The sequence below is a fragment of the Antechinus flavipes genome, chromosome 2, assembly GCF_016432865.1.
Source record: "Antechinus flavipes isolate AdamAnt ecotype Samford, QLD, Australia chromosome 2, AdamAnt_v2, whole genome shotgun sequence".
Lineage (NCBI taxonomy): Eukaryota > Metazoa > Chordata > Mammalia > Dasyuromorphia > Dasyuridae > Antechinus > Antechinus flavipes.
The window spans coordinates 371,849,754-371,877,721 of NC_067399.1; the positions used below are offsets into that span (position 1 = coordinate 371,849,754).

Here is a 27,968-nt window from a genome sequence, read left to right on the forward strand (position 1 = left end):
GAAGAGATGTGAAAAAAAATTAAGATACTAATGCATTATTGGTGTACTTTGAACTGGTCCATTCCAGAGAATAATTTTGAACTATTCCCAAAGTAGTATAAAACTGTGCATATCCTTTGATCCAGACTATTAGGTCTGTATCCCAAAGAGATCAGAGAAAAGGGGAAAGGACTTGTTAGTACAAAAATATAGCAGCTCTCTTTGTGGTGGCAAAGAATTAGAAATCAAGGAGATACTCATCAAGGAGATACTGGGGAACTGCTGAACAAGCTGTGGTACATGATTGTGATAGAATAGTATTGTGCCACAAAAAAAAAATGATGAGCAGGATGGTTTCAGATGTCAAAAAATTTGGGAGATACCCTGTTTCTCAGAGCTTAGGTCCAGTAAGCCCTGAGTTTGGCATAACAATAATCCTTTGCACCAGGAATGATCTCATCCTCTGGTGAAAGGTCTCTAAGGAATTTAGTTCCCCTTATTTCCCAGGGTTATCCATCATATGCTTACAATCCTTGTTCCTTGTCAGTGACAGGGACTGTGTTATTCCCTTCATAGAACTCTGGTTCTGTGCCCATAGGGTACAGATTTGAGACAATGATGGTACCCATTGGGACCCAAGAATACTTGTATTGTTTCAAGAGATGCTAATCATGGGAATTATCTTAATATCTAAAAATGACTGTGTTGTAGGACAACCTCTTTCATGTATTAGTGGTTCCAGCACCAGCAGCATTAAGCCTTTTAGAAGGTGGGACTTCTGTTTGCAAATGCCATTTTCCACACTCAGAAATTAATGAAAGTTTTGTTTGTTTTTGACTTTTCAATCTCCAGCTTGCCTTACATAGCTCTGGCCACCCACAAGTTAGAGGCCAGTCCTAGATCTGGTTGACATTAATTGGTATCAGAAGTAGGATTTAACAGAGAACAGGGACAAATGCAGCTTTTAGTACCAGTGGGGATAAAGTAGAATGGGTAGACTGGAGATTGATTCTATGAAGTCTGATTCCACGTGAGTCTACCACTTTTTTTTCTGCTCAAATCCTCCAGCTCACCTTTGATTGAACCTGGCTTTCTTTGTGAGAAATGTTCTAGGATCTTTTTTCTTGATCCAAATCACTCTTTCTGTACATGAATTAGTAACTTTTTGTGTGCATGTGGTTTTAAATTTTTTTTAATTTTTATTTGCTACATGTATAAATATCTACATAAGAATGTGGATGTGCTTTTGTGTACATTTGGAACCAATTAAAATTAACATTTTAATTATGTACTTTTTTTTATCTTATCATTTTGATTATAAACATGGAGATGTTTATAAATGTCTATGTCCTATTTGTGCTGTGAACTAGATTCTGTTACCTTGAAAGATTTAAAATGTAGTCAATTAGAAAAGTTTCTAAGGGCTTTTGTTAGAAAGAACGGTGGGAAAGATTCATTAACTTTACTAAGTCTCACTTTAGATTTCCATGGGACATTAGGTTTCTTATAAGAAAATAAGAAAAGCCTATAACACATTTTTTTTCCCCTCCAACCTCAACACTGGCCAAGTTGGAACTACAGAAATAAAAGTTTTATAATTAAAGTTGTAGAACCAATAAAAAACGTTTTAGCAGAATCTGGAGGGTTTGGAGTTAATCATTAAGAAATTTGGCAATTAGGGACAGCTAGGCCGCTCAGTAGATAGAGCACTAGACCTGAAGTCAGGAGGACCTGAGTTCAAATGAGGAGGAGGAGGAGGAAGATCATATATTGTGATATGGGAGCTACCTTCCAGTGGCAACTGGAAGTCTATCTCAGAGCTGTAGAATGGATCTCTTCATATAAGAGGAGGAGGATGATACAAGGAGACTGAGAAGCAGTTGAGTTCTCTGACTTCACCACTGAGAGGCAGTTGCATTGTCTGAAAAGGAGAAGGAAGAAGAGAAGGAAGGGAGAGGAGAGGAAGGAGGGGGAGGAGGAGGAGAAGGGGAAGGAAGACGAAAAGAGGGAAAAGAAGGAGGAGGAGGAGGAGGAAAAGGAGGAGGAAGAAGAAAAGAGGGAAAAGTAAGAGGAGGAGGAGGAGGAGGAAGAAAAGGAGGGGGAGGGGGAGAGGAGGAGGAAGAGGAAGAAGAGGAAGGGGGGAGGGGGAGGAAGGAAAGGAGAGGAAGGAGGAGGAGGAAGAGAAAGAGGGGGAAGAGTGGAGGAGAGGGGGGGGAGGAAAAGGAGAAGGGGGAGGAAGGGAAGAGGGGGAAAGGGAAGAGGAGGAGAGGAAAGAGGAGATAGATAAGATATTGGAAAAAGGAAAGTACCCCAGAAAATACTAAAGAACTTTCACCACAACTCTGATTATTCAACCTGCCCCTTTCCTTTCCTCAGACTCATGGGTATATATCTGAGAAGTGAAGATTGCTTACAAGACCATTACAACCCAAGTCTCTTAATCCCTCTTATCTCAGATGAGATTAAGTAAAGAGAATGCTGGAGAATTGCTTAAAAATAAATAAAAATAAAAAAATAAAAACCAACAACCTAGAATTTTGCCCTATCTGGTAGAAAGGGGGAAGCAGCAGCCACAGAGAGACCCCACACATCTTACCCCCAACAACTGCCTAATCCCAGCACCTGCACCTGGAGAAGAGGGGAGGGTCAGGCCACATGGCCAGCATTCCCTGAGTCCTGCCACCTGGAACTGCCACCAATAGGAAGATCCTGTAATCAACCCCACCCCCCCATCCCCAATCCCTAGGCAATGTACTCTGCTACACACCCCAAAGTCCATTCAGTCAAATTGGGCAATCAGTGGCAGACATGGGCTGCCACTGGGAGAATTCAGGTGTGGCAATACGAGGTGGATAGTCAGCCAGCCTCTGCCCTTGGTAAGCCCATCTTTCTCTGTTCTAGTTGCAGAAAGAAACATATTAGCTGTTTAATTTATGGTAGGTCATTTATCTCTGTTTGCCCCAGTTTCCTGATTTGTAAAGAGAAAAATAATAATGCTTGTTGTGAGATCAAAATGATATAAAGTACTTAACACAGTGACTGGCAAATGCTAAGCACCTAAATGCTAAGCTAATTTCTCTAATTGAATGTAAATTGTTCCATGTTTGATAACTTTAAAGTGGTTTAAAAATACCAAAGATAATAAGATCAATGATTTTTATGTGTGATAAGTTGGAAATACAATTAATGTCATCTGAAATTTGTTGTTTGTATTATTATTGTACTTTAAATTGTATTTTATTTCTAAATTTGTATTTTGAAATTTGAGAGACCATTGTAAAACAAAATGCTGCTAGACAAAACTTCCTTTTTTATTATTACACACAAATTAAATATGTCTTGATTATATATTTAACAGTTTGAAAATATCCAATTTTAAAGACATATTTAGTTATAAAACAATTTTTTATAATAGATTTTCATTTTTAAAAAATCTTGGCTATTAAGTATTTAAGGTGATTTAAAGATGTAACTTCAACATATTAATGATGAGTCACCAAGTATTTCTTGTATGTCTGAAGCTACAGAATGTGAATAATTTAAATTTATAAGTAAAGTACCAATGAAATTTTAGGGAAACATCAGGAAAGAAGTAAAATCTAAGTTGTAATTAATGAAATTTTGCTACGTTTTGTGTAAGCCTGTCCTTGGTACTATCTTCCTGCTTCTATTTTTCTATTTTTCTATTGTGCTATTTCCTTTCTGGAAGAGGAAAATTCTCCACCTGGTTAATCCTTTCCTTTTAATACTCTCTGACTACATGATTAGCTGTCAGATATGGCTCATGTGTGGAATCAAACAAAATTAAAGGAGTTTTTCCCTTTGTTATAATATGATTTATATCCCTTTTTCCTTTTATAGCAAATGTCTATAATCAAGATAACACTAAATCTATTAGATAATAGATTGATATTGGATTATCTCTGAGTTATTATAATGAGATTCTAGTATGAATATCTTATAATTTTTACCTATGTTTATGGTCAAATTATAATAAAGTAATGATATCCTCCAAAGGGGGAAATGATTAGAAAAGGTAATAAGATAAAGATGTAATATAAAAGTTTTCTAATTAAATGGAATGGTAAATTTTGAGAAAAGCAACAGGATTAGACTATTTTTTTCCAAGAACTATATAGAAATGTATTATAATTGACTTCCTAATTTATCAGTGATGGAAATTCAGGCTTTAAATATGTATTGGTAACAAGTGCTAAGATTTTATTAAGTATTAATTGAATTCTTCAAATAAATTGTATTGATAATGTCAAAGAAAGTAAAAATATTTTAAAAATATCTATCTGGTAATTTTAAAAAGCAGAACAGAACATAAATGAGCTTCCTAAGAAAAAGCACTAGAACCAAATAGCTTTGCAAGTGAATTCTATCAAATATTATATCAAGTACAGGATTTATTTAGGTAAGAAAAGAAACAGCAAACGATATATAAACTAATTTTTTTTTGAAGTTTTAAAATCAGAGAACCAAATTTAAGTGATTAAGTTAGGTCAGAACCTCTAGATTTTGGAACCAGGAAAGCAGAGCCCCCTTTAGAGATGTCCTAAGAATAAAGCATATTGTCCTATATATATATATATATTTAGGAAAAAGATAACTATCTGAAACATCTGGCACTATCCTTTCTGCATGGTCTGCCTCACTAAGCAGCTGTTGCTGTCTTTGCCCCCCGCAGAGTAACAGATCTTGAATTAGCCCATGCCTCTATTAGATGGGCCTTAACATTAATGTTTAATTGGTGACATGTAAATCTCCCTTCTCAGAATTAGTTCATTATAAGTCCTCTAAGTAATTTGATATGTACCTGACTTAAATAATTATGTAATTATGGGAATGGGGGGGGGAACAAAAAACTTTCATGCATTGTTTAAACCTGGATCATTTGAAGGAAGCCCCTGCTCTTGATTGGATGGACAAAGAAGCATCCAACATCCAGATGAGATAGCTCTCCCAAGACTCCAGATGAGGGCTGAGTCTACTGTCTTCATTTTGTCTCTCTCCCCTTTTGTTAAGTACCCAACCACCAAAGCCCTGATTCAAGGATGGATTGGTATTTGCTCACTTTTACATTCTTGGCTGTAGAGGGCTGGAACTCTGGGGAAGTATACTTGAAGCAAGGATACTTACAGCAGGGTGTTTACTCAGTGTGACTGATGAGATAATGGTTCTCTAATTCACATATATTTAGTACTTAGTGTGATATGATGATGTAATGATTCTACAGTTGGCACATGCTCAGTGTATTGTAATGATGTAATTGTACTAAGCTATTTAAGGGCTGAAAGGACTTGAAATAAGCAGACTCCAATGAGTGTGTCCTCAAGCTCAATCTCAGACTCCAGATTCCAGACTCCAGACTTTATCTCTGACCATCCTCGTGGTGACTCCTGCTAAGACCAAGGCCTGTCCAGAGATCCTCAAGAAAGTTAGCAGCGACGTTACACTTGGCCTCCTCTCTTTTCAATAAATTACCTGGGACTCATTTCCCTGATAGGTCCCCTCAAGAAACTAAACCCTGGATAATATCTGGTGACATATACTTGCCTCTCCTTTTTTGGCCCTAAGGGTAGAGGTTCTTTCAGACCCCCTCCATTTGGCCAAAAGGGGAAAATGTCAAAATATTTTGGAGATATCCTGTTTCCCAGAGCTAAGGCCCAGCAAGCAGACCTTGAGTTTGACATAACAAAAATCCTCTGCACCTGGAATCCTCACCCTCTAACAAAGGGTTACTAAGGAATTTATCTCCCCTTATTTTCTAGGGCTATCCATTACGAGTTCACAATCCCTATTCTTTGTCAGTGACTCTGTTACCATCACAAAACTCTGGTTCTGTGCCCACAGAATAGGTACAACCCCTAAAATTTGAGACAATGACTGTGGCCACAGGACCTGTGTTGTCCCAAGAAATGCTAACCATAAGAACTATCTCAATATCTAAGAATGATTGTGTTGTAACCCTTTTATGTATGTAAGTGGCTCTGGCTTCAGCAGCATTAGGCTTCCCTTCTTAGGAAGTGGGGATTCTATTTGCAAAAACCAGTTTCCTCATTCTGAATTTAATTAAAACTTCTGTTTCTGTCCTGATTCTCCTGTATCTAGTCTGCTTTTGCAATGCTGGCCACCCACAGGTTGAACTGGTTCCAATCCAGAAAAATACAGAAAGCTTGGGAAGATTTATATGAAATTATGCAAAGTAAAGTTAGAAGAATCAAAAGAACATTGTAGACAGTAACAGCAATATTGTAAAGAAGTTCAAATTGTAAAAGACTTAGTTATTCTGATCAAGACAAAGATCCAAGACAATTCCAAATGACCTAAAATGAAAAATACGATCCATCTCCAGAGAGAGAACTGATGCAGACTGAAGCATGTGAGTTTTTTTGTTTTATTTTTATTGTGTTATTTTGTTTGTCTTTTCTTTTGCAACATGACTAATGTGGAAATATATTTTGCATGACTTCACATATATTAATTGTATCAGATTTTCTTTCTTTCTCAAGAAGGTAGGGGGAGTGTGAAAGGAAGGAGAGAATTTGGAACTCATAATTTAAAAAAAAATGATTACTTTTTAAATTTTTTCATGTACTTGGGAAATAAGAAAGAATTAAAAAAAAGAAAAGGAAAAAAAAATCCCAAGCTACCATGTCTAAAAGGAGGGAAGTTACTTCCTGGTTCAATTCATGGAGTCCATACTATGGATAAACTGTGTGATCTTCACTGTCTGGACACAGCAGGAAAGTGTACAAAAAAGAAGAGAAGATTGTCTGAGTCTGGCAGTTTTAAAGACGCAGTCCATTCAGGCTACACAGCCGGTCAAAAAAAGGCTATTCCCTTCTTTGTGGTAGGAGAATGCAGGATGTCTCTCCTCAAAAGTAAGAGATCTCTGTGTTGGAGACCTTGGCTTGTTTGAAGTACCCATTCTGCATATAAAGTTGATGAATGGTAACCTTAAAGAGAAAGACTTGAAAGACTCTAGCAGCAAGGGGACAGGTGGTATTAAAAAAAAAAAAGGGCCTGATAAAAGGGGGCATTTGACCTAAGTCATGAAATAAGCCAGAGATTCTAAGAGATGGAGATACAAAATGAAGATCACTGCAAGCATTGGGGATAGACAGCTAGTGTAAAGACAAAAAGAGGGGAGATGGAGTTTGAAGAACAGCATATGAACCACAAGAGCTACATTGTGGAATGGATGGTAGAGAATAAAAAAACAAAAAATTGGAAAGGTAGGAAGGGGCCAACCAGGCTGTAAAGAATTTTAAATGCCGAAGGACTTTATATTTGATCTTACAAATAACAGGGAGCCTTTGGATTTTATTGAATAGGAAGGTGACTTAGATCTATGCTTCAGGAAAATTGACTTAATATAGCACCTATTATGTGCTAAGTATTTTACAAATATCTCATTTCTTATTCTTTGAAACAACTCTGAGATATAGATGCTCTTATTATAACCATTTTACAATTGAAGGAATCGAGGCAAAGAGGTTAAGTCTCTTCTCCAACGTCAACACACATCATAAGTTCCACATTTGAAAGGCCTTCCTGACTCCAAGCCCAGCTGTTTATGACTATATCACCTGGCTGCTCCTGGTATCTTACTGACTGACATTCCATACCTCCTCAGCTAATCTACAATATTTTATTTTTTTCCTGCTATTTACCTACCCACCAACCTACCATCTTGGGTAAATTCCGAAGCAGACATGTCTGGGCTTAGAGATGATTTTGTGCATTCAAGAGATCTGGAGGTCCTGGTTGCTTTTGATTGGAGCTACCTGGCAGCCTAGGGAAGATGCCTGGGTAAGTATTTGGGAAAAGAGTGCCATCTACAAAAACATGTGTCTACAAATGGCTGTTTCACTAGCAGATATGCAATACATTCTATTTGACAGACCCCCAGATGGCTTTATGTTCTACTGAAGTTTAAATATCAGTTAAATTATTGAATTTTATGTAAGTTTTTCTGTCAATATATACTTTGAGTCTTTTGTGTGTAGGAAATAAATACCTGCCCCATATCTAATCTAGGGAGTACTTTGAATATACTTGACTCCCTTACTTTTCTCCCCACCCCACCCCCACTCCACTTTGGAGTTCCTAGACTTGACCCACAAGCTAAAGCTTAAAACAAAAAGTGTGTTTTTGAGGTATATGAATAACTCAGGGTTTAATTAGCCTGAGTATAAAAAAGGGGAGCCTAGCCTTTCTCTCATTAGGTGCTAGGCTCCCCCAAGATTTAAACTGTTCTAGACCATTTATATGGTTCTAGAGCAGAGAATTCCTTTAGAGAAGGGAAAGGGGAAGTGTCCCAGACCCTTGGACCCAGAAACAATTCTTTCCTATTAGGGTTAAATGATTGATGTTGAACATGTTTTAGAGGAGATTCATATTCAGATAAAAGCTGGAGTTGTAGCTTATGAGCTCCCCTCCAAATCTGAGACTCTGTAAAATATATGATCCAATGACATTCACTAGCTGTGGGCAATCCCAGACAGGTTTCATGCCATTGTAGTATGAAGTTGCAGAAAGATTGTGAGTCTTGGATTCTGGAGAAAGAGATTCTAAGCTTGGCTAGGCTCTGATACTTCTGCATATGTGATCCAGTGACAAATGACTTAGCATCTCTGAGCCTCCGTTTCTTCTGTAAAAGCAGAGAATATTTGCACTACCTCCTCATATAAATAACTCTCATGTACGGAAATACTTTTGTGCTTTGTAAACCTTAAAGAGCTATAGAAATGAGTTAGTATTGTAGAGACCAGGGTGGAATTTTACCAAAGGAGGGAGGTCCTAGGGTTGAGCAGTGAAGGTCTCAAGGTTCTCTGGGGAAATAAAAGACTGCCATTTACAAGGATTTAGCCTTTTCTGTAGGTTTCATGGGGAAAAAAACAACACTTTTTTTAAACTTTGCAACCAAAATTTCTATCCTTGCTTAGTCCACCAGAGGGCACTCTGTCCACAGAGGCTGCCTTTCTGTCTATGTGATTTGTGTCCTAGCTGCGGCAATGTTTCACCTGTCAAAATTCAAATTATTACACTGAAGACACAAATTGCCCTTCTCTCACACTTAAATTCAGAGAACATCACAGAGTCTCTATGTTGGAAAGGATCTAAGAGAATATCTAAGTTAGTCTATACCTGATGCTCACTCTGCGAGCCTATGGAGGAATCAGATAAGGAAAAAATAAGAAATTGGGAAATGAAAAGCAGTTCATTACACAGAAGAAAAACAAAAATACTAAAATTTGAATCAGAGTACCTAGAATTACAGTCCAGTTTCCTTTTTCTTGACGTCATTTTCTTCATTTGTAAAAATGAATGAATATCAAATGCTGGTAATACAAATAGATAAGCAAGGCAGTCCCTGTTCTCCAGGAGCTCTCCTTCTAATAGAAGGAAATAATCCATTTCAGACATTTCAGCTGCAGGTAAGATAGAAAGGATCAAAAGTCCTTTTAGGTGAAACATGAATATGGCAATGTATCTTCTTTATTATGATTTCCATTCTTTAAAATATATGTCTTTCCACTGTTAGGCTATTTTTCAGTACCAAGGATTTCAATAGCAAGAACTTTCTTTTATGGGTATATTTGGTATCTGTTTCAGGTCCTATTGCTATGATGTTGCTCCTTGGATAATGGCTTTAGGAAGGATGCTGGAAGTAGGATTAATGCTCTGGGGAAGAAGACACTATTTTTCCTGAGGCTTTGGGACTTTCTTTTCTATAGGTATTATTGGTGGTAGAGACAGGTGGCACCCTGTTTCCACAGGATTGCTCCCTTGGGTTGGATTAAGTGATCTTTAGAGATCATTAATACATCTTATGGCCCCTTTAAACTCTAAATCTTCTGCCTATGACTGAGGATAGTGGCTGTGGAATATGTGAGAACACAGGAAACTAGTGAAAGAAGTAGCAATATGGATCCAATGGTCACCAATAACAGAGGGCAGTAGTCCCATAATGGAGGAAATGAGTGACTGCAATGGATCCCTGGTACAGAAGAAAATTTTCATCTGAAACATAAAATAGTTATGGAAGTCTCAGCTTTAAACATCTCCAAGTCACCACCACCCTATCCCACCCAGACAGTCCTGACTTGGACAAATAGGAAAATTTTTCTTGGTCTCCATGTCTTAATTAAATTCAACATTTTATTTAAAAGTTCATTAAGAAGGGGCAGCTAGGTGGTGAAGTGGATAGAGCACCAGCCCTGAAGTCAGGAGGACCTGAGTTCAAATATGATCTCAGACACTTAACATTTCCTAGCTGTTTTGACCCTGGGCAAGTATTTAACCCTAATTGCCTCAGGAAAAAAAAAATTAAATTAAATTAAAATAAATAAATAAAAAGAAAAAAGAAAAGCACTAAGTAGCACACTGTACTTAATAACAGCAACATTGTGTGATAATCAGCTATGAGGGACTTACATTTTCTCAGCATACAATGTTCCAAAAGACTCATAATGGAAATTGTTATCCAGATCCAAAGAACCATGAAGTCTGAATATAGATCAAAGCATACTATTTTCACTTTTTTGGTTTAGTTTTTTTTTTCTCCTAGTTTTTCTTTTTAGTTCTGATCTTTCATAAAATGACTAAAATGGAAACATTTGAAGTAATTGTACTTCCATAACCCATATCAAATTGTTGTCATGGGGAGGGGGGAGGGAGGTAAGGGAAGGAGGAAGAAAAACTTTAAAACTCAAAATCTTACAAAAGTGAATGTTGAAAGCTATCTTTTCAGGTAATTGGAAAAATGAAATCCTATTGAGGAAAAAAAAAACTACTGTGTACTATTTAAGGTATTATGGTTGATGCAAGAATATTAAGACCCTTCCTTAAGAAGTTTACATTCAAAGCCTACAGAAACCTCGGTAGTGACTGTTTCTCGAGTACAATATATCTTTTGAATAGTCATTCGGCCTTTTTAGTTAACTAGATGACCCAGAAGGTAAGAGTGCTGGGTCTGGAGTTAGGAAGACGAATTCCAATGTAGCATCAAAGACTTACTAGCTCTGAGACTCTGGGCAAGTCACTTAGTAGTCCTGTTTGCCTCAGTTTCCTCACCTGTAAAAAGAGGATGATAAAACCTAGATTGTTGTGAGTATTAAAAGAGATAACTATAAAGTGTTTAGCCCAGTTCATTTCTAGGCATTTAATAATACTTGTTTCTTTCTTTTCTTTCTTTGTTTCATGACATCCAGTGAGAAGGAACCTACTGTGTCCTGAGAGTAGCCTATTCTCATTTTTAGATGGAGCTAAGATTTTTCTTACCTTAAGCTTAAATATGCAGATTTTAGACTTATAACCATTGTCTCTAGGTCTCCCGTGGGGAGCCAAGCAGAATGAGCCTCATCCTTCAACCACTAACAGCACACACTGTAGTAGAGAGAGAACTGAGTCTGAAATTAGGAAAATCTGAGTTAAAATCTGGCATCAAGTTCTGACTAGCTATGAGACCCTGGACAAATCATTTAATAGCTGTTTGCAAAAATTTCCTCATCAGTAAAATGAAGATAACAATCATACCTACCACCCAGAGTATCTATGAGGATCAAATGAAATAAATATTTAAAAGTACTTAACACAGTGTCTGGCATATTGTATATATTTGTATATGTTGGTTATTGTTATTTTCTTTGTAGACTTTATGTTCTACCCTAAGTTTTCACCTGACTAAGCCAACCTTAATGTAGTATAATAGGGACTGGGGCATGAATGGAGTGCATCTGCATACACAGCTAAAGCCAATTCTCCTCATAGAAGTGACCAGGGAGACTGCTTCTGAGAAACTCATGATGACGTCTCCTAGAAATGCTTTGGAAAGACTTCAGAAAGCATTGGCTTTCTGTAATTGGTTCTGGTTTGCAATGTACATGAAGAATGGCAGCCTCTTCTGGTGGCTGCTGTTTCAGAACCAGCTTTAAGGTTGCCTTCAAAAAGTTTGAATTGATCTCACCTCTCTTCTCTTCTTCATTCCCTCCACTCCCTCCCTCTCTTTCTCTCTTTCTTCCCTCCTTTCGAACTCTCCCCTCTCTTCTTCTCCTTTTCCTCATCGCTCTCTCTATTCTCTATCTCTCTGTGTCTCTGTCTCTGTCTCTGTCTCTCTGTGTCTCTGTCTCTGTCTCTCTGTGTCTCTGTCTCTCTGTGTCTCTGTCTCTGTCTCTGTCTCTGTCTCTCTATTTCTCTTTCTCTTTCTTTCTCTCCCATAGCCTAATACTTAAAAGGCCCTGAAGAAACATTTCTTACTTCTTCCCTCATCATTTCTTCTTTTATTTGAGGAGATTAATCTAGATGCTTCACCTTTGTGAGTTTTTAAAGGTTAGAACAACTCCTCGAGGAAACATCCAAGATTAGGGAGGCTAGGAGTTGGAGCATATATCAGATTTTGTAACTAGCCCAACATCAATGCTTTGAAGAGCAAGGAGGGATCTTATAAATACCTTCTGTGACCCAGTCCAACAGTAGCTGAGATAATGACTCACTTGGCAATCATTTCAAAGCTGAATATGAACTTGGTAAGATCAATGCCATATAATAACTATAGAGACTAAGCCCTTTCTCCTCAGAGACTCAGATATTATTGGGGGAATTGTATCCCTGAGCTGTTGGGGGGGAACAATTACTTTCTTGTTCTTGCTACATCTTCACAATAAATATCCCTTAGTAAAGAGTAATTGATGTTAAGTGGTTAAATGAACTGCAGTGCTAGTTATTGGCACATAGTAGTGGGAGATCATAGCTAGTGGGGGCTCAAGTTGATAGTAGTAGAGAAAAGATGTCCCTAACCCTCTCAGAGTTCCCTAAAACCCATCTGTACCATCTCGCAAAAGTCCTCACCAAAAGAGAGGAAAAAAAGGAAGCTCTAATGGCTTCCTGCTACTGAATCCACTGTACATTATGCTGACTATTGTCAATTGGCTCTCACTATAAAATCTAGAGGAGAAGTATCAAACTGACTCTAGGAGAAGGGGCCCAGAGCATTTTTATTACAATAGAATATCAAGGCCCTTCATAGTCTTAATTATTTGCCCTTCTGCTTTTTCTTCCTTGGTCAAGCAATTAATCAACAAGCATTTATTAAAACATGTGCCAGGTACAGTGCTAAGGATCAAGATACAAAGAAAAAACAAAAATAGTTCTGGATCTCAAGAAACTTACAGTTTAATAGGGAGATGGCATAAGCATAAATCTCTAAATATAAAATAATAAGAGTAAAGCACTAACAGCTAAAGGAATCAGGAGAAAAAAAAATTTTGAGTCTTGAAGGAAGCCAGGGATTCTAAGAGTTGGAAGATAATGGTTCAATCATGGGAACAACCAGTACAAAGGCAAAGACAAAGGAAATGGCATTTATGTTTGAGAAAGAATAGTTGGACCAGTATAACTGTACCTTAGAGTGCCTGGAGTAATGTATTTAAAAACTGGAAAGATAGAAAGTGACAGGTTTGTAGAGATCTTTACATGCTAATCAGAAGAATTTTTATTTGAACACAGAGCAGCAGGAAACCACTAGAGTTTCCTGAGATTGGATCCATGTGATGAGAAAATCACTTTATCAGCTAGGTGGAAGATGTATTGAATTACACAAAAAGTTAAAGCATAGAATTTAAGTAGCAGTAGTCCAGGTGAGAGATGATAAGAAACTAGACTAGGGTCCTTAATTGAATGAGTAGAGAAAACAAGACTATTATAGAAATGTTGTAGATAAAAATAATTGATAACTAATTGGATATGTAGGGTGAGCAGAAGAGAGGCATCAAGAATGACAGATATTACAAACCTGGGTGATTAAGAGAATGATAGTGCCCTTTACAGTGATGGAGAAATCTGGAAGATGAGTAGATTTGGGGGAAGTGACAATGAGCTCTGTTTTGGACATGTTGAGTTTGATACGTTTGCAACATTCAGCTCAAAATGTTGAGTCAACAAATGGTAATGCTGGAGTAGAGCTCAGAAGAGAAATTTGAAATGAATAAATAGATCTGGGAATCACCAGTTTAAAGGTACTAATGGAATCCTTGGAACTGATGAGAGCATCAAATGAGAGAACAGAGAATTTTTGAGAGATTCCCCGCAATTAGAGGATACGATTTTAAGAATGTAGATCCATCCAGCTAAGGAGATTGAGAAGGAGTGTTTATACAGGAAGGAGGACCTAGAGAGAGCAGTCATGGAAATCCAGACAAGAGACTATATAGCAAGAGATGATGGCAAATTTCAATAATGCTTCAGAAAGTTCAAAAAGGGTATGGATTAAGAAATGGCCATTTGATTTGGTAATTGAGATCATTGGTAATTAGTGAGAATGAAATATGAAACAAGATTGCCAAGAGTTTTAAAAAACAATGAGAGAAGTGGAGGTACTGTTGGTTTTTTCAAAGAATTCTAGCTGAGAATGGGAGAAGAGTTGTTGTATAGGACAATGGTTGGCCTGCATAATATGATCTAGTGAAGAGTTTTTTTGTTTGTTTGTTTGTTTGTTTTGTATTGTTTTGGGAAGGAAAGAATTTTGGAAGTGTTGTAAACAAGGAAGGAAGCAATAGATAGGGAGAGATGGAAGATTAGAGAGTGAGGATGATGGTAGAGACAGGAGAAATATGCAAGAAAAGATTGGAAGGATTGAAATCCAGGATACATATAGAAGAATTGGTAAACAGAAAGACCGCTTCATCAGAAAATGTTCCAAAATGGAAAACTATATCAAATGGTAAGTGAGAAAAAAAAGAGGTAGAACTTAGCAATTGGTATTTTTTCCCATAAAATATGAGGTGAGATCTTCAATTGAGAGGGCCAGGAAAGGGATGGCATGAAAAACTTAACAAAAGGTTTGGAATAATCACTGATGAGTGGGACTAAGAAACAATAGAGCCCAACTGATATTGTCAGCAGAGTTTTGTGATTTCCTTTAGTTCTATTCAGCATATGAGTAGGAATGAAAGAAGAAGATTGTGGGAGTAATCCAAGGGTGGAGTATGGCAAGATATGATCAGTGATAGCACAAAGAAATGAGGGATTAGAGAGTGTAAAGTTAGCTAGTGTAAAGTGGAGCCTGTTCACTAAAGGTTCAAGATTGCTAAGTAAGGAGAGTACATCCAGAGCAGGGGTAGTACTTGATTAATTGAGGGAATAGAGGGTGTGATAAAGACTAATAATAGGTTTTAGAGGAGTGTGGCATAAGGGAAGATAGAAAAATAAAAGTTTATGATCAGATGAAAAAAGTTGAGGGTGAACATGGAAGTAGAACATTTGTGAATCCAAGATCAGGGATATGACTATGTAAGTGTATGGCTGAGGTAGAGTAAAGGAATAGGTCATGGAAACTGAATCAATTGAGAAACTGGGAAGTTAAGGTATTTGAGGGAACATCAAGTTGAAATTCTCTAGTATAAAAACAGGATTTCCTGTGAAGAAGGAGGTAACTTTGACCAAAAATTGGTCATTGACCAAAAATAATGGAGATCAGCAGAGCACAGCTACCAGACTCTGAATTGGGTGATAAATTTGTATTACTAAAATCTCAAAAGAGGAAAGATTGCAGATGATGATGGTAGAAGTAGAGTCCAAAAATGGCAATGGGAGCAAGGAATAGTCTGTCTCCCAACCATCACCAGGAGTCAGGAAGAACTCTGACTCATTAAAAATTCATACAGTGCTAGAAAGATGTCTATGCAGTGTCATCCAAAGGGAGACAGGTCTCAGTGAATGTCAGAATATGGAAAGAACTCAACTGACTTGGAGAATAAAGCCACAACCTTAACCTTCACTTAAGGAGGGGACAGTTCCTTAATTTCCTTTCCCATTGTAGCACTCATTTTGGACTTCTCAATTTCTCCACCTTTCCCTGGGACTTTTATCATTGGGAAATGTTATTATCATGCAAGATCTAATTAAGGGGCAGCTGGGTGCTCAGTGGATAGAGCACCAGCCCTGAATTCAGAAGGACCTAAGTTTAAATCCAATCTCAGATACTTACTAGCTTGTGATTCTTGGAAAGTTTCCAGTTTTCTACCTTGGAACTCAAAATTCATCAATACCCTCTGATTGGAAGGTAGAATCATGAACTTTACTTAAGTATGGGGCACCAGACAGATATATCTATTTCCTACCTTGCTGCACTGTATTGTATTTCACTGACTTTTTTCATTCCTCGACTCAGTATCTTATACTCTCTCCTCATTTTTCTTTTGTGTGTTGTCTTCCCCTATTAGATTGTAAACTTCTTGATGGCAGAGATTGTCTTTATCATAGTTGCAGTCCCAGATTAATCCAGTAATTGGCACACAAGAGGCATTTAATAAATATTTATTTTATCATTGAGGAAGTGGTATAAGAGAGAGGGAGTTTGTTAATTATGACACAATATAAAGAATAGAACATTTAAGGGCCCAGATATCTCTAACAGGAGTAGGCCAGAGAAAACTTTTATTGGTTTGCAAGTGATGATTGTTCAATTTTCACTATGATTTTAGCATTTTGCATCTTAGTAATCAACAATGCTACAAAGCAGAGCTTTACTTATTATTTTGTTTATTATCTAGACTTTGTAAAGTAATGGAGGAAACATTAATACAGATACACTTAAAAGTGTTTTGTGAGAGAACTATTTGGTTCCACATACATATATTGTATCTAGGATATACTGTGACATATTTAATATGTATAGGACTGCTTGCCATCTGGGAGAGGGGGTGGAGGGAAGGAGGGGAAAAATCGGAACAGAAGTGAGTGCAAGGAATAATGTTGTAAAAAATTACCCTGACATGGGTTTTGTCAATAAAAAGTTATAATTATTTTTTTAAAAAAAGAAATAAATTATGATGAAGAAAAAAAATAAAAATAAATAAAAATGATAGATACTAAGAAAAAAAAAAGTGTTTTGTGAGTACTTCCCCTACCCCTAAAGATTTATAGAACATCACTGCCTCTAGACTACTGGAACTTGTAAGATGTGTTTAATAAAAAATACAGTTGCTACTCTCCCCCCCCCCAAAAAAAAAAGAATAGAACATTGATGGCATAAAGTGGAGTGAGGTTTAGATGGATGGAAATTGGGAAATGACCTGCTAAGAGTGATGATAGGAATACTGTTCTCTGGCAGTCTAGAATTCAGTATGACTGGGATGGGGATAATAATGCCAGGTGAGACCACTGCAGAATGAGTCTAGACATGGTGATGACTACTGAGGAAAACAAGCAATTAGAAGATTCAAGGGCCAGTTTGGTGGTACAGTGGATAGAGTACTATGTCTAAAGTCAGGAAGACTCATCTTCCTGAGCTCAAATCTGACCTCAAACCTTTACTAGCTGTGTGACCCTGGACAAGTCATTTAACTCTATTTTCCTCAGTTTCCTTATATGTAAAATGAGTTGGAGAAGAAAATGGAAAACTATTCCTGTATCTATGCCAAGAAACCACCAAAATGAAGTCACAAAGAGCCAGATGCAATGGGAAAAGTGACTAAACAAATGCAAAAGGTTGAATACCAGGGTTCTGGTCCACCTAGGAAGTATCTAGATGTCCACCTTCCAAGTGCACATGAGCAGGAAGTGGTATTTTTAGGCCAGGAGGCTGTGTTCTAGAGCATGATTTGGGGAAAACTTAGCAGTGTTGTGGCCTAGCCTGGAAACAATAATTGGTATTCTCTGATCCACTCATCGTCCTGCTTCCCTGATTCAGTGTGTATATGCAAGGGGAAAGCCCACCCCTCAGCCTCTCTTCCTTTCTGGTTATAAATGGTATAGGAATATTTTAAGCTATGCCCCAAGAGATAATGGGGAAGGGACAGTTGGCTCCATTTCTGTACTCTCAGCTTCCATATGGCCATAAACACTTGGCAGCTAAAGCACATTCCCACCTAAACAAGTTTCAGCCTGGGTTTGGGCTGCCTCATTTGGGTTTCTTTCCTGAGCACTAATCTCAAAATGGATGTTGTTGACACTTGGAGGGACCTAATGAGTTCTGGACCCCGAGTCTAATGAGAAGACTGGTTAGATGCAGAAGCACCAAGTTATGGTAGATGCAAAGAAGTTGTCTATAGAGTGCAGAGGTCAGAGGAGTTTCAAGTTTGGAATGGAATATTAGAATAGAACTGAGATAAACTGAGATAAATGTATCAGTCCCACATATTGCTTCATAATCTGATGCTTCTAAATATCATTCTCCCAGCAGATTATACCAGTAGTCTCCATTTCATTTTTCAAGGACATCAAACATTATTGTACATGAGATTTTTGACCTTCTGTTCTAAGTTATTCTTCCAAAAACATTTTTTCTTCATAGCTCTTATTTTAATTCAAATTCATTTAAAACAACAATAAATTTCTTGTTTCATTTCTTCCAAACTTTCTTATAACCATTATTTCCAGGTCACAGGTTTGGGTTTTTGGTGTTTTGTTTTTGTTTTGATTTTTTGTTTATTTTGTTTTCCTGAGGCATTTTTTGTACTTATTGTAGAGTTAACTTTCTTTTATCTGGATTAACCTATTGGGCTTCACTTAACCCAGAGTATTTCTTCATTGTTTTATATAAGTTTCTTGGGAGTAAGGATTGTTTCATTCTTTGTATTTGTATTTCCAGTGCCTAGCAATTTATCAATGACTACAGGAAATTTAAAAAAAAACATTATTATTATTATTAATTTTAGAGCAAAGTCAAAAGTATGAGAAATTGAATAAAAATAGAGCATCTCCTATCAAAAACAACTGACCTAGAAAACAGGTTAAATGGAGATAATGTAATAGCTATTACTCCCTAGAAACATATAACCCCAAAACCCTCAATAACATTTCAACAAATCATAAAAGAAAATTTCACTGAATTGTTAGGAACAGAAAACATGATGAAAATGGAGGGGAAAAAAATCTACTAATCACTCAGAAATGTTATAATTAAAATCCAGAGTGTAGGGCAAAGGCAAAGGAAAATGCCACAAGCATCCAGAAAGAGTTCACATACCAAGGAACCAAGGAACCAAGGATTACACAAGACTGTGCTTCAACTAGAATAAAAGAGAAAAAAATTCTTGGACTCCAAAATCCCAGAAGGATATGTCAAAGGCTCACAACCAAGAGAAGCTTGCCTTGAAAAATTAAGTATAATCCCATAAGGGGAAATATATATTTAATAGAAGACTTTTATTCATTCTTGATGAAAAGAACAAAATTGAGTAGATACTTTGAATGCTAACATGGGAATCATTAGAAAGCTAGAAAGGTAGGATAGTTTATCTCTCAGACTTGTGGAGGAGAAAGAAATTTGTGACCAAAGATGAACTAGAGACCATTACTGATCACAAAATAGAAAATTTTGATTATATCAAATTAAAAAGCCTTTGTACAAACAGAACGAATGCAAACAAGATTAGTAGGGAAGCAACAAACTGGGAAAACATCTTTACAATTAAAGGTTCTGATAAAGGCCTTATTTCCAAAATATATAGAGAACTGACTCAAATTTATAAAAAATCAAGCCATTCTCCAATTGATAAATGATCAAAGGATATGAACAGACAATTTTCAGATGATGAAATTGAAACTATTACCACTCACATGAAAGTGTTCCAAATCACTTATTGATCAGAGAAATGCAAATTAAGACAACTCTGAGATATCACTACACACCTGTCAGATTGGCTAAGATGACAGGAAAAAATAATGATGAATGTTGGAGGGGATGCGAGAAAACAGGGACACTGATGCATTGTTGGTGGAGTTGTGAACGAATCCAACCATTCTGGAGAGCAATCTGGAATTATGCCCAAAAAGTTATCAAACTGTGCATACCCTTTGATCCAGCAGTGTTTCTATTGGGCTTATACCCCAAAGAGATACTAAAAAAAGGAAAGGGACCTGTATGTGCCAAAATGTTGGTAGCAGCCCTGTTTGTAGTGGCTAGAAACTGGAAAATGAATGGATGCCCATCAATTGGAGAATGGCTGGGTAAATTGTGGTATATGAATGTTATGGAATATTATTGTTCTGTAAGAAATGACCAACAGGATGAATACAGAGAGGCTTGGAGAGATCTACATGGACCTGATGCTAAGTAAGATGAGCAGAACCAGGAGATCATTATACACTTCGACAACGATACTGTATAAGGATGTATTCTGATGGAAGTGGATTTCTATGACAAAGAGACCTAACTGAGTTCCAATGGATAAATGTAGGACAGAAACAGCTACACCCAAAGAAGGAATACTGGGAAACGAATGTGAACTATTTGCATTTTTGATTTTCTTCCCGAGTTATTTTTACCTTCTGAATCCAATTCTCCCTGTGCAACAGGAGAACTGTTTGGTTCTGCAAATATGTATTATATCTAGGATATACTGCAACATATTTAACATATATAGGACTGCTTGCCATCTTGGGGGGGGTGGAGGGAGGGAGGGGAAAAAACGAAACATAAGCGAGTGCAAGGGATAATGTTGTAAAAAATTACCCTGGCATGGATTCTGTCAATACAAAGTTATTATTAAATAAAATAAAATTTAAAAAAAAAGCTAGAAAGGTAAATATTTTTAAGCAATTGGAAGGGGCTAAACAATGCTGAAGTGCTTACATTTAAATAGGTGGAGAAGAGGAACTTAGCTTTAGAATCCTATCACTGTCTTCAAGGGTCAATAGGAACTCATACCATATACTTGAATAAATTTTAAATAGATGACTGATCTAGATATTAATATATATAGATATATTTACATATATCTATATATATATAAAAATTAGAGGAGCATAGAAGGGCATTCCTTTCATAACTATGAAAAAAGGAAATAGTTCTCAACCAGAGGAAGAATAAAGGGAATCAGAGAAGACAAAATAGACAATTTTGATTACATAAAATTGGAACTTTTTGCATAAATAAAATCAATCCTGTTAGCAGACTTCTGTTAGCAGAAGTCAAACAGTTCCCTGTAAGAAAAATCTTGATAGCAAACTTCCCCGGGAAAGGGTCTGACATATAAAATATGTAAGGAATTGTTTTAAATGTGTCCAAAAAATAGCTATTCCCCAACAAATAAAGAATATGTACAGTCTGTTCTAAAAAGAAAAAAATTGTTCTATCAACAATCATATTTTTAAAAAATATTCTGCATCACTAATGATAAGATAAATGCAAATGAAAACCACTCTGTGGTTTTTCTTCACAGTCATGAGACCAGAAAAGATGAGAAAAAAGAAAAATGACAGTTATTGAAGAGGCCATGAGAGAACAAACACACTAATTCATGGATGATGAAAATGCCATTTGATCCAAACATTCTGAAAAACAATTTAGAACAATAGCAGCAAAGTCACCAGTGTTATACATTCTCATCCAACAATATCAATACTAGGACTGTACTACAAAGAGTTTACTATTATTGTTTATTGTTTGTCCTTCTGGTAGAAGATCAATAACATCAGGTTGTTTATATCTTGAATTACAAGGAATTAGATTTAAGTGAGAGGCAGGACTGCACAAAATGGCCAGCCTCATTCTCTTTTCAGGGGCCATCTGGATCCAATGTGAGATATAGATCAGGATGACTAAGGATATCCCAATGAGATTAAAAAAAAAAAAAAGATTTATTATAGTCACTTTTTATTGAAGCCAAGAACTGGACATGAAAGGAGTATTCGGTTGGTTAATGGCTGAACAAATAATTAGTGAATGGCAAGTCTATTTGCCTCAATTTCTTCATCTGGAAAATGGAGATAATAACAGGATCTATGTCCCCCCCGCCCCCCGGCCCCCGGGGTTATTATGAAGATTAAATAAGATAATAATTATAAAATACTTAATATAGCATTTGTACCATAATAGACATGATATGAATGTTAGGTAATGGTAGTGGTGCTGGTGGTAGCAGCAGTAGAAGCAGCAGTAATAGTAGTAATAGTAGTAGACATCAGTGGCCAAAACTCTTTTGATTAGTCTGATAGTTCATATTTAACATCCAAACAATCTAAAAAATATTAAGTTCCTACTATTTTCCAGGCAACTAGGTGGCACAGTGGATAGAGTGCTAGACCTGGGGTGGGGAAGACTCATCTTCTTGAGTCCAAATCTGACTTTAGACACTTTCTAACTGTGAGGCTTTTGCCTCAGTTTCCTCATCTGTGAAATGAGATAGAGAAAGAAATGGCAAATCACTCTAGAATTTTTGCCAAGAAAACCCCAAGGGCAGTCATGAAGAGTTGGACAAGATGAAATGACTGAACAACAATAACAATAACAATACACAGGGCATCGTACTAAGTGCTAAGGGATACAAATGATAAAAAGGAAGAGGTCCCTGCCCTCAAGGAGCTTACAATCTAATAAGAAAAAGACAGCACACAAAGAGGCAAGAAAACAGGGGGTTTTGGGGGAAAACTAGAGGGTACCTTGTTGCATAGAACAGACAGTAGAAAGAGCAGCAAAAGCAGAGAAACATGACTCAAAAAGTCCAATTTTTGCCCTTTATAAAGGAAGGCATTGAAAGGAGTTTGGCCCTCATCTTTCAGTCCTCCAATAAAGGGGAAAGGAGGCTGAGGGAGTAATATCAATGAAAACAATGAGATTAGAAGTGATGAGTTTAACCTGGCCTGGGGCATTAACCAGACAAAGCAGCAGAAGCAAAGTGGAGTGAAATTTGTGTGAAGTGAGTCACCTAGTAATTAGTAGTTAGTAGACTAGTTCACCTAGTTGTACAGGAAAAGAAAATTCAGTAAGAATGCAACATTGACTGAAATGGGTGTAGTTTCCTAGCTCCTGTGTTGGCTATTTCGCCAGGCAGAAACCTGCGACCCTTCCTGCTCTGACTTTTCCCAATTAGATCACCAGGAAGTTGGATCTGAGCCTAAATCTGAGGCAATTCAATCTAGAAGATGATTTCAATGCCTTCTTTTTTTTTTTTTTTTAAGGCTTAGTTTAGAATATTACTGGACCACAAGAGACAAAAAAGACAGATTCAGAAAAACCTGGGAGGATTTGTACACACTAAGAGTGAAATGAGCAGAATCAGGAGAACAATGTGTGTGAAATTCAGAAGGGGCACAAGACTTGATAGCTACGAACAATATCATAACCAAACATAACTCCAGAGGACTATCATTCTCAATTCTTAGGAGAAGAATGATGGACTAGAGATACAGAAAAGGACACACATTTTCTTTTTTAAAGAACAAGTGCATATTTGTTTTTATATGCATTTGTTACTTTTTCCCCCACTACCCCCAAATGAATAATTTTTCTTATTTCAAATTTATTTTTTTTTGTTCTTTCCCTTTTTATTTATTTATTATAGCCTTTTATTTACAAGATATATGCATGGGTAATTTTACAGCATTGACAATTGCCAAACCTTTTGTTCCAACTTTTCCCCTCCTTCCCCCCACCCCCTCCCCCAGATGACAGATTGACCAATACATGTTAATATGTTAAAGTATAAATTAAATACAATATATGTATATATGTCCAAACAATTATTTTTCTGTACAAAAAGATCAAATTTATTTTTTAAAAATAATTCTTTCCCTTTCTTTTTTAATAAAGTTTTTTTTATTTTCAAATCATATGCATAGCTAGTTTTTAACACCTTATGTTTCAATTTTTTTCTCTCTCTCCTTTACTCCCATCCCCTCTCCTGAATGATAAGTAATCCAATATTTGTTAAGCATATGCAATTCTTCTATACATAATAAATGTGTACAGTCTAACAAAACAAAATTTCTCATTGGTCATGTTCAAAAATGTATGTCTTATTCTGAATTTTAAGTTCATCACCTTTCTGTGAATACCAAGTTCCATCTTCAGGCATCTAGACTTAAGGCTTATTATTGCATTAATCAGAGTTTTCCCATCATTCAATGAAATGAGTGGTGACAGTGAAACAAACAAAAATAAGACAAAATAGAAGAAAGCAAAGTGAAAGTAAGGAGCACAAAATGGGCAATGTTGGAACTATTGTGATAAATTTAATGTTTACTTTTTTGAAAATCCTAAATTCCACATAACAACTCTATGATGTCAAATAGGCTCTTTTTCTGCTCTTTATGCCAGAAAAGTTCATATGTATTTGTTTTTCAAATTCATATAATTTTTAAAAGTTAAAAGAAATTACAGCCTCCTGTCTGAGTGTTCTTAAAGTGTACTTACAGGGATTAGTGGTTATCATCATCATTGTTATCATCACTATCATTGCTATCATTGCTATCATCAACATTATTCAACACCTATTATACATAATGTCCAATACTGAGAAAGGGATTGTTTGTGGGAGCATAAAATAGCACCCTAGGGATATCAAATTCAAATAGAAATGAGAGCTACTGTACAAAAATTCCCATGAACCACATATTGACTTAGTTTTAAAACATAAAGTTAACTCTGCCTTATTGTGCTTTTATGTATTTTAAAAAATATTTCCTATTACATTTTAATCTGTTTGGGGTTATTATTCTTGGCAATGTTGTGGACTACATGCAGCCTGTGGAACATGTTTGATGCTTCTGCTCTAATATATAATTGGAGTCTCATCTACTCTCCAGTCAATAGTGTTCTGACAGCCAAGGAAATAGAACAAATTATTCTCAGGGTGGTAAAATGGGGATAATACTTCTAGTACCAACTTCTCAGGATGGTTGAAATGGATCGAACATAATTTATCCAAAGTGCTTTATATATTTCAAAACACCCTTAAGTTTTTATTGTATATAATCTACTTCAGGGAGAACTGAGCAAAACAGGAAGGTGTGGAGTGGAAAAGGAAAATGGAAGTGTTAAAAAGTCAGAAACATTGAAATATAAAGAGGAAAGCCTTCAGATGAAAAAATAAGGAAATCTGAGGGTTAAATATGAAACTGTGTATGAACAGAGCAGCAAGGACATCAACTTTGCACCAGGGCACAGACTACATCCAAACCTTTGTCCCTAGATATTCATCTACCAAAAAAATCCAAAAGGAGCCTGGAAAATAGAACTGGTTGAACCAGAACTGGTCTCCATAAACCAACATTCCTACTTATGAGAACTGGCCCTAAACTGGGAAGAATTATAGAACAGGAGAGGACAAACCTTTCTCCACCTTCTACTTGGAGATAACCTCAAAGCCCAGCCTCTGAATAAAGAAATCTTTTTGCTAATCTTAGGGTAAGGTTAGTTTCCCTAGTTGAGGAAACCGTAGTACTCTCGCTGAAGCAAACATAGTACCATCTGACTGAACCAGTGGCTAAAGATAGCATAATAAGTAATAATCAATGAACATTTATTAAGGGGTGCTATGTGCTATGCACCATATTTAACACTGGGGGTAACAGTCCCTGCCCTCAAGGAGTTTACATTTTGATGGGGGAAGATAATATAAAGAAAATGGACAAGTAGGGGGCAAGGGAGTGGGGAAATATTCAGAATGGAGGGCATGGTAGAAAAGGTGGAGAATGAAATAAATGTCTTCTTGTCTCTCCTCCTGAAGTGAAGGTTGAGAAGTTTATGGCTCTCTCCTCCCATTAGAAGGGCAAAGGGTACTGATAAGATGTGAATATTAAAATTGATTGGTTCTTCAATGAGTCTATTTGGGACATGGTAGAGAAGTCAAAGAAATACTGAAAATACTGCAGTTGCCTATCAAAGAGTAAACCCAATGGAGGCTAGCAAATCAACCTAATCAGAAGGTTGATCTGACATGCTACTTTCCAATGTGTGGAAAATACAAGGTCACATTCTCTTATTTCCCCTAAAGAGACTGAGCTGTCTGAGCTCTGGCTAATACAAACAGAGTCCCTCCTACTACTGCTAAGTCCAATCAAACAGGTGACTTATGGCCCTCCACCTCTCTAACCATGAGCCCAGAAAAGTTCTACCCCTAGAACCCTAAAAGTATGAATTTGAGACAATCTGGAAGCAGATGACTTTGCCCAACTTGGCCTAGCTGCAGGGATGTTAAGCAAGTTCAATCCAAAAGCTGGGCTTGATTTGTCCAGCCAAGACAATGGTCCCGTGAGGAGTCACTGCATGTATAAAGTATATTAGATTACTTGCTATTTTGGGGAAGTGGGAGTTAAGTGAGGGAGAAAGAAAAAAATTTGGAATGTAAAATCCTACAAAAATGAATGTTGGAAATTCTCTTTACATGAAATTGGAACAAAATATTATTAAGTGAAAAATAAAATAAAAACATCTCCCATGAAATAGAAAGTTCAAGAAAAATGAAGGATATAAACTCCATGAAGGCAAGGAAGGTACTATTTTTATTTTTGTAACTTCAACACTTAGCACAGTGTCTGATACATAGTAAGCATTTAATAATTGTTAGGATGAAATGGAATTGAGGAGAGCAAAACTTAGAAAGACTAAGTAATTTGCCCAGGGTTACAACATTGGCAAATTGACGCTCTAGCATTCAAACACGGATCTTCCAATTCCAAAACTAGTGTTCCACCACACTACTCTGTTCTCCTATGCTTTGTAAATTATAAATATTAAAAAAACCTTGGAGATCATCATCATTGTCATCGTCATCATCCTCCTCGTTGTCATCTTTAGCTGAACAATGTCCTCCTGAAACCCTGATGGTGCCCTATGGAGGAAAGAGTCCATGTGGGCAAATCTGAACCAAAATGGATCAGATTCTGGTGCTGCTTTCTGCTAAGTGGAATATACAGGGTCAAATTCTGTTATCTCTCCTAAAGGCAGCTGCCAGGCTCCTCCCATTACTAAGGCCAATTAAGCAGGTGCCTTGTTGCCTTCTGGGGAAATCTTCCCGGCTCCACCTCTCTAACCATGAACCCAGAACAAGAAGGAAAGTTCACAGAATAAAGCCTGTAGGACTGGATTAATAAACAACCACAGGACATGAGCATCAACCCTGAGCACCCAGTTTTGCAAAGACTGCTATGAAGAATCAAAAAAAAAAAAAAAAAGAGAATTTCAGAGCTGGAAGGGACCACGAATATCAGAGAAAGTCAGGGATTTAGTATATCAAAGAGATTATCAAAGGTGAAAGGACATTTACAACCTAGAACATAATCAAGTATTAGAGTTAGAAAGAATGTGAATCCATAACATCCAGAAAATCAGAGTTGAAAGAATATTTAGAAATCATTTAGTCCAAACTAAGTGGATTTTTCAGATAAGGACAATTGAGTCATCACATGTCCCACGTTTATCAGAAAAAGTGAGATTACCTAATTTGCCAATTAATGCCTTTGTCATTAATTCCTATACACCACTTCAAAGTGTGACAGAGGCACACAGAAATCATGAAGGTGTAAATGTATACAGTGTTAGAAGTGGTGGACTCTATCTCAGTGTAAGTATCTTTAGCATGACTGGCAACCATTGAAGGTACTACCTTGAGAAAAAAACATTTCAAGCAGAGTCAGTGCTCTGCTGAGCTGGCAGGTGCCCGAAGCTGGCTCTCACCAGTCTGGTAACGCCAGCTATCAGGGTTACAAAACTCTTGTGTCGGAAGGTAGCCAAGGACAGATGCCTAGCCGAGAGGGAAATTCCAGCCAGCACAGGTACTAGGGTGGGGCTGGCCTGAACTGTGGGGAGAATAGGTGGCCACCTTTGGAGTAGAATTTCAGGGGCACTGGGAGGGCAGGCACCAGGCCTTTCATTCCATAGTAAGAGCTCAGACTTAAAGCACAACTGCCCTGAGGGAAAGGTCACAGTACATAGAGGGCAATAGACACTAATATGGTGATTCGAAATCTGGGGTTCATGGACCCCCAAGGATTTCATGGATAGATTTGAGGGAGAGGAATGGGAGGGAATCACAATTTTAATTGAATACAATTAGTTTCCTTTGCAATTCTATGCATTAAATTTTATGCATTTAAAAATATCATTTTGAGAAGGATTTCACCAGATTGCCAAAAGGGTCCATTATACAAGAAATATATCCTTGCACTAAAGAATTGTTTCTTAATTTAAAGCTTTAATTTAATGCTAAAGATTAAAAGCTACAGTAGTATCAAGTCAAATGTGATTGACACAG

At 36.9% G+C, this 27,968-nt stretch overlaps 1 long non-coding RNA gene across 1 annotated transcript; it reads left to right on the forward strand.

Moving 5' to 3' along the window:
• The first annotated feature begins 6,020 nt into the window (after positions 1-6,020).
• On the forward strand, positions 6,021-11,585 carry LOC127549884 (uncharacterized). Its single transcript, XR_007950740.1, has 3 exons — positions 6,021-6,367; positions 7,702-7,800; positions 9,607-11,585. It is a non-coding gene; the product is annotated as an uncharacterized LOC127549884 (long non-coding RNA).
• The last annotated feature ends 16,383 nt before the right edge of the window (positions 11,586-27,968 follow it).